Consider the following 7,146-nt stretch of genomic DNA (forward strand, 5'->3'; position numbering starts at 1 on the left):
TGAAATAATTAAAAAAAAAAAAGGCTATTGTATTTTGTTTCCTCTGAGGCTTGTAGTTTAGTAATCTCATTAGTATTGCATTCCAGACTCCCAGAGGAAGGGCATGAAAACTGGTGTAGATTATGAAGGGTTACCGGAAAAAGGGAGAGGAGGAAAGAAGAAAGGGAGAAAGAGAAGAAAAAAAACCCAGGGACAGCCTGGAGCAGTGTCTTTGGCTCCTTACGGACCAACTCATTCCTTCAGATATTAGTGTACTAGTGACAGGACTCTGGGCAAATACATTAACATCTTAGCCTGGGTTCTGGGGGAAAAAAAACAAGATTAAGAAAAAAACGTAAGAAAAGAAATTGAAAATGATAACAATTCCAGCCACAGAGTTATTGTGAGGTTTAAACAGCATAACATATATGAAAGTGCTTCAAAAAACTTCTCAACAGAAGAAAGTTCTCTGCAGATACTACAGGCAGACCTCAGAGAGACTGTGTGCAGGTTTGGTCAGACCACCCCAATAAAGCAAATATCAATAAAGTAAGTCACATGAGTTTTCTGGTTTCCCAGTACATATAAAAGTTATGTTTACATTATACTGTAGTCTAGTACTATGTCTTAAAAAAATGGAAATTTTTAATTAAAAAAATACTTTATTGCTAAAAAAAATGTTAACCATCATCTGAGCCTTAAGTGAGTCGTAGTAATAACATCAAAGATCACTGATCACAGATCACTGTAACAAATATGATAATGAAAAAGTGTAAACTATTGAGAGAATTACCAAATTGTGACACAGAGGCACGAAGTGAGCAAATGCTAATGAAAAAACGGCGTGAATAGGCTTGCTTGATGTGGGGTTGCCACAAACCTTCAATTTGTAAAAAATGCAATATCTTCAAAGTGCAATAAAACGAGGTGTGCCTGTATTAATAAAAGGTACAGGACCATTTACCATCTTATTTCTCAAACTATATTTGAAGTATTTCGAGGGGCCTCCAAGCCGGGCTCAGGCACAGAGAGTAAGATGAACATCCTTTATCTTGTGAGAAAACTTGCAGTGTCTCAATACTCAAGTGGGTGCATGTGGGTGTAGGAGGAACAGAACAATATCTCTTTGATTAGTGCCTATTGTAAAAAACAAACAAACAAAAAAACCCCCCAAAACCCCCCAAACAAAACAAAACAAAGAAACCAAAACTGTATTCGTGCATATTTAAGATATGCTATCTCATTGGGAAGATACTGGGTAGGTGATTCATTCTACAAGACAGGAAAAGGTGAAGGAAACTGATTCATCCAATTCAAGGCCAGGATCCAATAATTATGGAGGCTGTGTTCCATTCATTGAGGCCATAGTATGTGTCCGCCACGGTGTTCAAACTCTTAAGCATACCCTCGTTTAATTCTCACAACCACTCTATGGGGCCAGCAATAATAGCTCCACGTGGCAGCTGAAAAAAGCAACCTTTAAGGATTTAAGCATATTTACAAGTTACATATCTAGTAAACGGCAGAGTTCGAATCCAAGTCCAGGTGTTCACCACCTTGCTTCTCCACTTCAGCTCTCCGGGCATACCTGTGACACCTGCTCTTCCCCAGCATGTAGGGGCTCAAAGGCAAGGGGCCCAGGGCTCCCCTGCAAAGTCAGCTGTTGGCCCAGTGGAATCAGAGACCTTTCCCCCCCACCTGTCCCCCTTTCCTGTAGCATTTCCGGAGGGTGTCTGTGTTTCTTCTCCCCTCTTGGGGTGGCGGCACCATCCTTGACAGCATCCATGGCTTGCTTCTCAGTGATGTTCGCCTAGTTCCAGAGGTTGGTGAATACTTTGCAGGGGTTAATGGAGGAGCTGGGAAGTGTTAGGGTTCAAAAACGGGAAAGAGGGATAAATTAGGAATTTGGGAGTAACATACATACTACTGTATATAAATTATATAGGAAAAGAATCTGAAAAAGAATATATATATATGTAACTGAATCACTTTGCTCTACAACTGAAACTAACGCAAAATTGTAAATCAACTATACTTCAATAAAAAAGAATTTTTTAAAAAAGGGAAAAGAGGCAGGAAAAGGAGTAAAGTAAGGGTACTAGGGAAATATGAAGAGATCTAATGAGTAGTAGTTAATTGCCTACTAGGTGCCCAATACTGTGATAGGTGCTGGGACAAAAAAGTGAACAAAAGGCAGAGTAGTTCTCTCTCTGTTTACAGCCAGGTTGGGTAGAAAGAAAGTGGTGTTAAATAAAGAGATGTGTGAATTAATGCATAACTTTAAATTATGATGTCTTAGGACAGTAGAAGAGTGCTATGGAAAGGAATAAGGAGAGGAAGATACAGTTTTTTTTTTTATTTTTAATTAAAAAAATTTTTTTTAGATTTTTTTTTAACATCTTTATTGGAGTAAAATTGCTTTACAATGGTGTGTTAGTTTCTGCTTTATAACAAAGTGAACAGCTATACATATACATATATCCTCATATGGGAGATAGTTTCAGAAAAGGCCCTTCTGAGAAAGTGATATTGAAAACATGTTTATAAACTGTTTGATACTGAAATACTTGTATATTGATGATTCTAGAATAATATAACTATTAACCTTTGATGGAAGTTATGCATAATAGTAGGAAATGCATTTATTTTTATTACATATGCATACTATAGCTTTTGAAAGTAAATTTCAGCTGTAAGTGAATATTTCTATATCTGCTATAATTATAAATTTTAAGGAACTATTATTATCTTTGTATTACCTGGAGTAAGACATAATAATCATTGATTTTTACAGGTAAAATATCAATTGTTTTGTGACGAGATTTCTCTTTTCCTCATGTCCCCCAATTAACCAAAGTTTAACTCCTTCTATACATATAATAGAAATTATCTTCTCACCATTTAATATATCTGTTTTAATATTAATATTCTACAGTATGTGGGCTACATCTCATTTTTAAGTCTTATTTATATAACCACATAGCATTTTGTTTCCAGTAAAATGTTACTTAAATATTTGGTTTAGGATACATCTACATTTTCATAGAGAATAAACTGATAAAATTTTAGCAACATTTAATGGTCAAATAAAACATTTAGAAAGCTTTTCCAAAAAAATACAATAAAATATGTACTTTCACGCTACCTTTTTTTTTTTTAGGATATTTGTCTTTCTCTTATTTATTTATTTATTTTTGGCTGCACTGGTTCTTCTTTGCTGAGCGTGGGCTTTCTCTAGTTGTGGCGAGTGGGGTCTACTCTTCATTGTGGTGCGTGGCCTTCTCATTGTGGTGGCTTCTCTTGCTGCAGAGCACGGGCTCTAGGTGCACGGGCTTCAGTAGTTGTGGCACATGGGCTCAGTAGTTGGGGCTTGTGGGCTCTAGAGCACAGGCTCAGTAGTTGTGATGCACAGGCTTAGTTGCTCTGCAGCATGTGGGATCTTCCCGGACCAGGGCTCAAACCCGTGTCCCCTGCATTGGCAGGAGGATTTTTAACCACTACGCCACCAGGGAAGTCCCTCGCCCTTCCTTTTGAGTGTGAATTATCACCTTATTTCCTATTGAAAGTTACTCCTTAAATATTTTACATTAAAAATACAGTTATCTTAATTAGTGGGAAGAAATATTGATCAAAATCTTTTACATTCCATCCTACCTCTGTGCAAAAACTTCATGTACAATGGTGTATGTATATTTCAAAGTGTAAAAGTAATGTGTGTGAGAAATTTTACAATTATCAAACCATTAAAAGCACTGTTAATTTTAACTGTTAATACTGCTGAATAACAGTAAAGCTTGTTAAATGGTAAAAATATATTTCCTCAGTTCTGATTCTTCTTTGTTACAGTCTGAAGTCACGATTTGTTTTATGATCATTGTTTATGATTAGCATTACGGCTGGGGTAAAATAAATTTTCCCCCCCAAACCTTCTTATTTAAATTGATGGTGCAGCTGACAACTATAATTGACCCTTGAACAACAAGGGGTTTAACTGCTGGATCCACTTATATGGATTTGTTTCAGTAGTAAATACTGCAGTATTACAAGAATCCTTTGTTGGTTGAATCCTGGGGTATGGAGGGTCCACTATATATGGATTTTCAGCTGTGAAACTGTGAAGAGGGTCAGCACCCCTAACCCCTTCCTTATTCAAGGGTCAAATGTAATGGATCTTAGAATTGGCAAAATATGTCATGATGTACATAGTGATTTCAGCAGCAAGTCTTGCTTTCATCCACCTGGGGTATAAAATGAAATATCATTAATTTTTTAAAAATTTTATTGGAGTACAGTTGATTTATAATGTTGTGTTAGTTTTAGGTGTACAGCAAAGTGAATCAGTTATACATATACATATATCCACTCTTTTTAAAGATTCTTTTCCCATATAGGTCATTACAGAGTATTGAGTAGAGTTCCCTGTGCTATACAGTAGGTCCTTATTCCTTATCTATTTTATATAATAGTAGTGTGTGAATATCATTAATTTTTAATATCCAATTTACCATGGTTCTTCTCCCCAGAATGCGATTGATTGACCTGAGCCCCTGCCCCATCCCTCACTTTCCCACATTTCCCACTAGGTATTTCTGCGAGTCCTGGAAGGGGTGCCTTGCACCAGGCTTATAAGCCCCTCCTCTCCTGTCACCGCAATGGACCCACATGCTCTGTCTCGCGCTCTGTCTGGGCCACACGCACTGCACTTCCTGTGCCTCAAGGACGGTCTCTTCAGACATCCCAGGTCTGTATAGACAGGGAAGCCCCCGGATGCTGCCTCCACCTATGTACAGTCGTCAGAATCTCAGCGGCTTCGGAGTGCCGGGAGAGATGTCCCCAGGGCTGAACTGCACTTGGTCTGGGGGCAGCTCTGCTGGAAGCCAGATGGTCTCCAAGCCTCCGAGGGACGCTTATGTGGCACCTCCTTACCTCATTGCCGCCTGGACCCCCCATCCCTCCTTTTTTGCCCACCTTCCTTTCAGAGACTAGTCTCCTTAAGAGTGTCCTGGCGGTTCCAACCCATTCCCCCCTGAACAAGGAAACTGCAGCGGCCTCCTTTCCCCCCAAAAGGCATCAAGTCATTTAAAAGAAAATTCAGAAAAGGCAGTCAGCAAGAACAATGGAGACTACAATAGCTGTTGCCCCATTTGAAAATTAGGAGACTCAGCAGAGAAGATTGGAGGTTGAATGATTTGTCCAAGGTCCCAGACCTAGGAAAACCACGGACAGGCGGAGAACCCAAAACTCTCTATGCCACTGCCCATAAGAAGACTGAGTTTTCTTTGTCCTCCTGGCTTTTTTTTTTTGCCTCTTGCTGAGCCTACCAGCTGAGGGAGGTGGAGTAAGAAGTGGGAAGCACATCTCTCCTCCAAGTGCAACTGGTTGAACCCCCTACCCTACCCGACCCCTTTCATGTTGCTGCCATTGTTTCGGGCATAAAGCAGGGACAGTGTCCTAACAAAAAGGCTTCTGAACATGTGTTTCAGCTTTTACCTTACATTTTTCTTTTTTTAATCCCACTTGACATATGCACTTATATGCTTAAAAAAAAAAAAAAAGGAAGCTCCAGATAGCTGAGAAGAAATAGTTACAAAAGTGATGACATCTTTTGTTATGAAATCATTCTTATGATTTTAAGTGAGTTTGGATTTTTTTTTTTTTTGATCAGTTTTCTCCCTTGAAAGAACCAGTGAATTGAAATGCAGTTCATTCATTCATTCCAATCTTTTTTTTCCTCCCTCCCACCCTTTCTTTCTTCTTCCTTCATTGATCATTTAGGAGACACTTGCAATATTTGAGACAGTGCTAATGGGATACAGAGATGAATATAGCTGGTATGTTTCCTAGGATACTACACTGCAAAGAACTGGATCTTGAGAACGACCGTAAATACCAAAAACACTTTAGCATGAATTAGAAAAGGATAATTATTTAAGCAAAATTCTGATGAAGTGCTAGTTTTTTGTTTCTGTTTTGTTTTGTACATAGATTTCTCTCCACTGGAAGAGAAGGGCACTGGGGAGGCATCAGTGGGAGGTGATACATGGGCTAGACTTTGAAGGACAAGTGAAAAGTTGTTATGTAGAGATTGGGACATGGACACAGAGTTTTGGGCAGTAGGACCATTAGGAACTACATCATGGAATCAGAGGACAGGCTGCTTAGTCCACAGTGAATATTCTATTTTGATGGAATGTTAGATTTTCAAGGTGAATGATAAAAAATGTTTTAAAAGGTAGATCCAAATCTAGAAGACGTAAAATGCCAATCTAAAGACTTGGGACTTTGTTTTGTTTTGTCCTATATTGTGCTAAAAGTTAAGCCAACGGTACTCCTCAGTTTATAGCAAAGTTTGGCCATTGGTCTGTGCTAGACTCTTCTGTTTCATTCATTCATTCATTTTTATTTCCTTTTATTTCCCACTCCCAGCAATGGCAACCATGCTAATGCACTTGATAGTCATACTTTTTTTGTATGTGTTTTTATTATATAAGTACGGTTGTGTGCATGCTTTTTAAAATACGCTTCGTTGTGGAAAATTTCAAAAGTAAATGAACTATGCATCATCCACTTGTAATAATCAATTCCTGTCAAATCTTATTTTATCTATAGCCCCACCTACTTTAGCAATCCCTCTGGTCAGATAACTTTGAAAAAATCACAGACATTATATTATTTCATCTGTAACTATTTCAGCCTGAATCCTTAAGGGATAAGGACTTTTTTTGGGGGGAAACATGACTTCAATGCTATTATCTTGCTTAAAAAATTAGTGAAAATTCCTTAATTATTTCTTCAATAAGTGGTGTTTGTATTTCCCTAATATTTCTGTAGAATATTAGAGGAGATGGAAATTTTCAAAATCTGTAAATTTGGAGGAGGAGCCCTGCAGAGCAGGACTAACAGCTCTGAGGAGGTGGGGTTGCTCTCAGTGGGTCACGTTGAGGCTGGCTGGGGGAATGTCAGGAACCCTGCAAACCAGGCTCAACTGTTGCTACTGGCACAGACTCCACTGCTGGGGAAAGGAAGGCTTGAGGGGTGGTAATGGTTCCCTTTTTGATTTTCCAGTTCTTTGCAACCTGGCTAGCAGTTCCTTAATTATGTTCAATACTCACTGTTAACAATGGCTGTGTGTTTCCGCCTCCCAAGTGGACTCCAACTGAGAGACGT

This window comes from Balaenoptera physalus (assembly GCF_965194825.1).
Source record: "Balaenoptera physalus genome assembly, chromosome: 11".
Taxonomy (NCBI): Eukaryota; Metazoa; Chordata; class Mammalia; order Artiodactyla; family Balaenopteridae; genus Balaenoptera; species Balaenoptera physalus.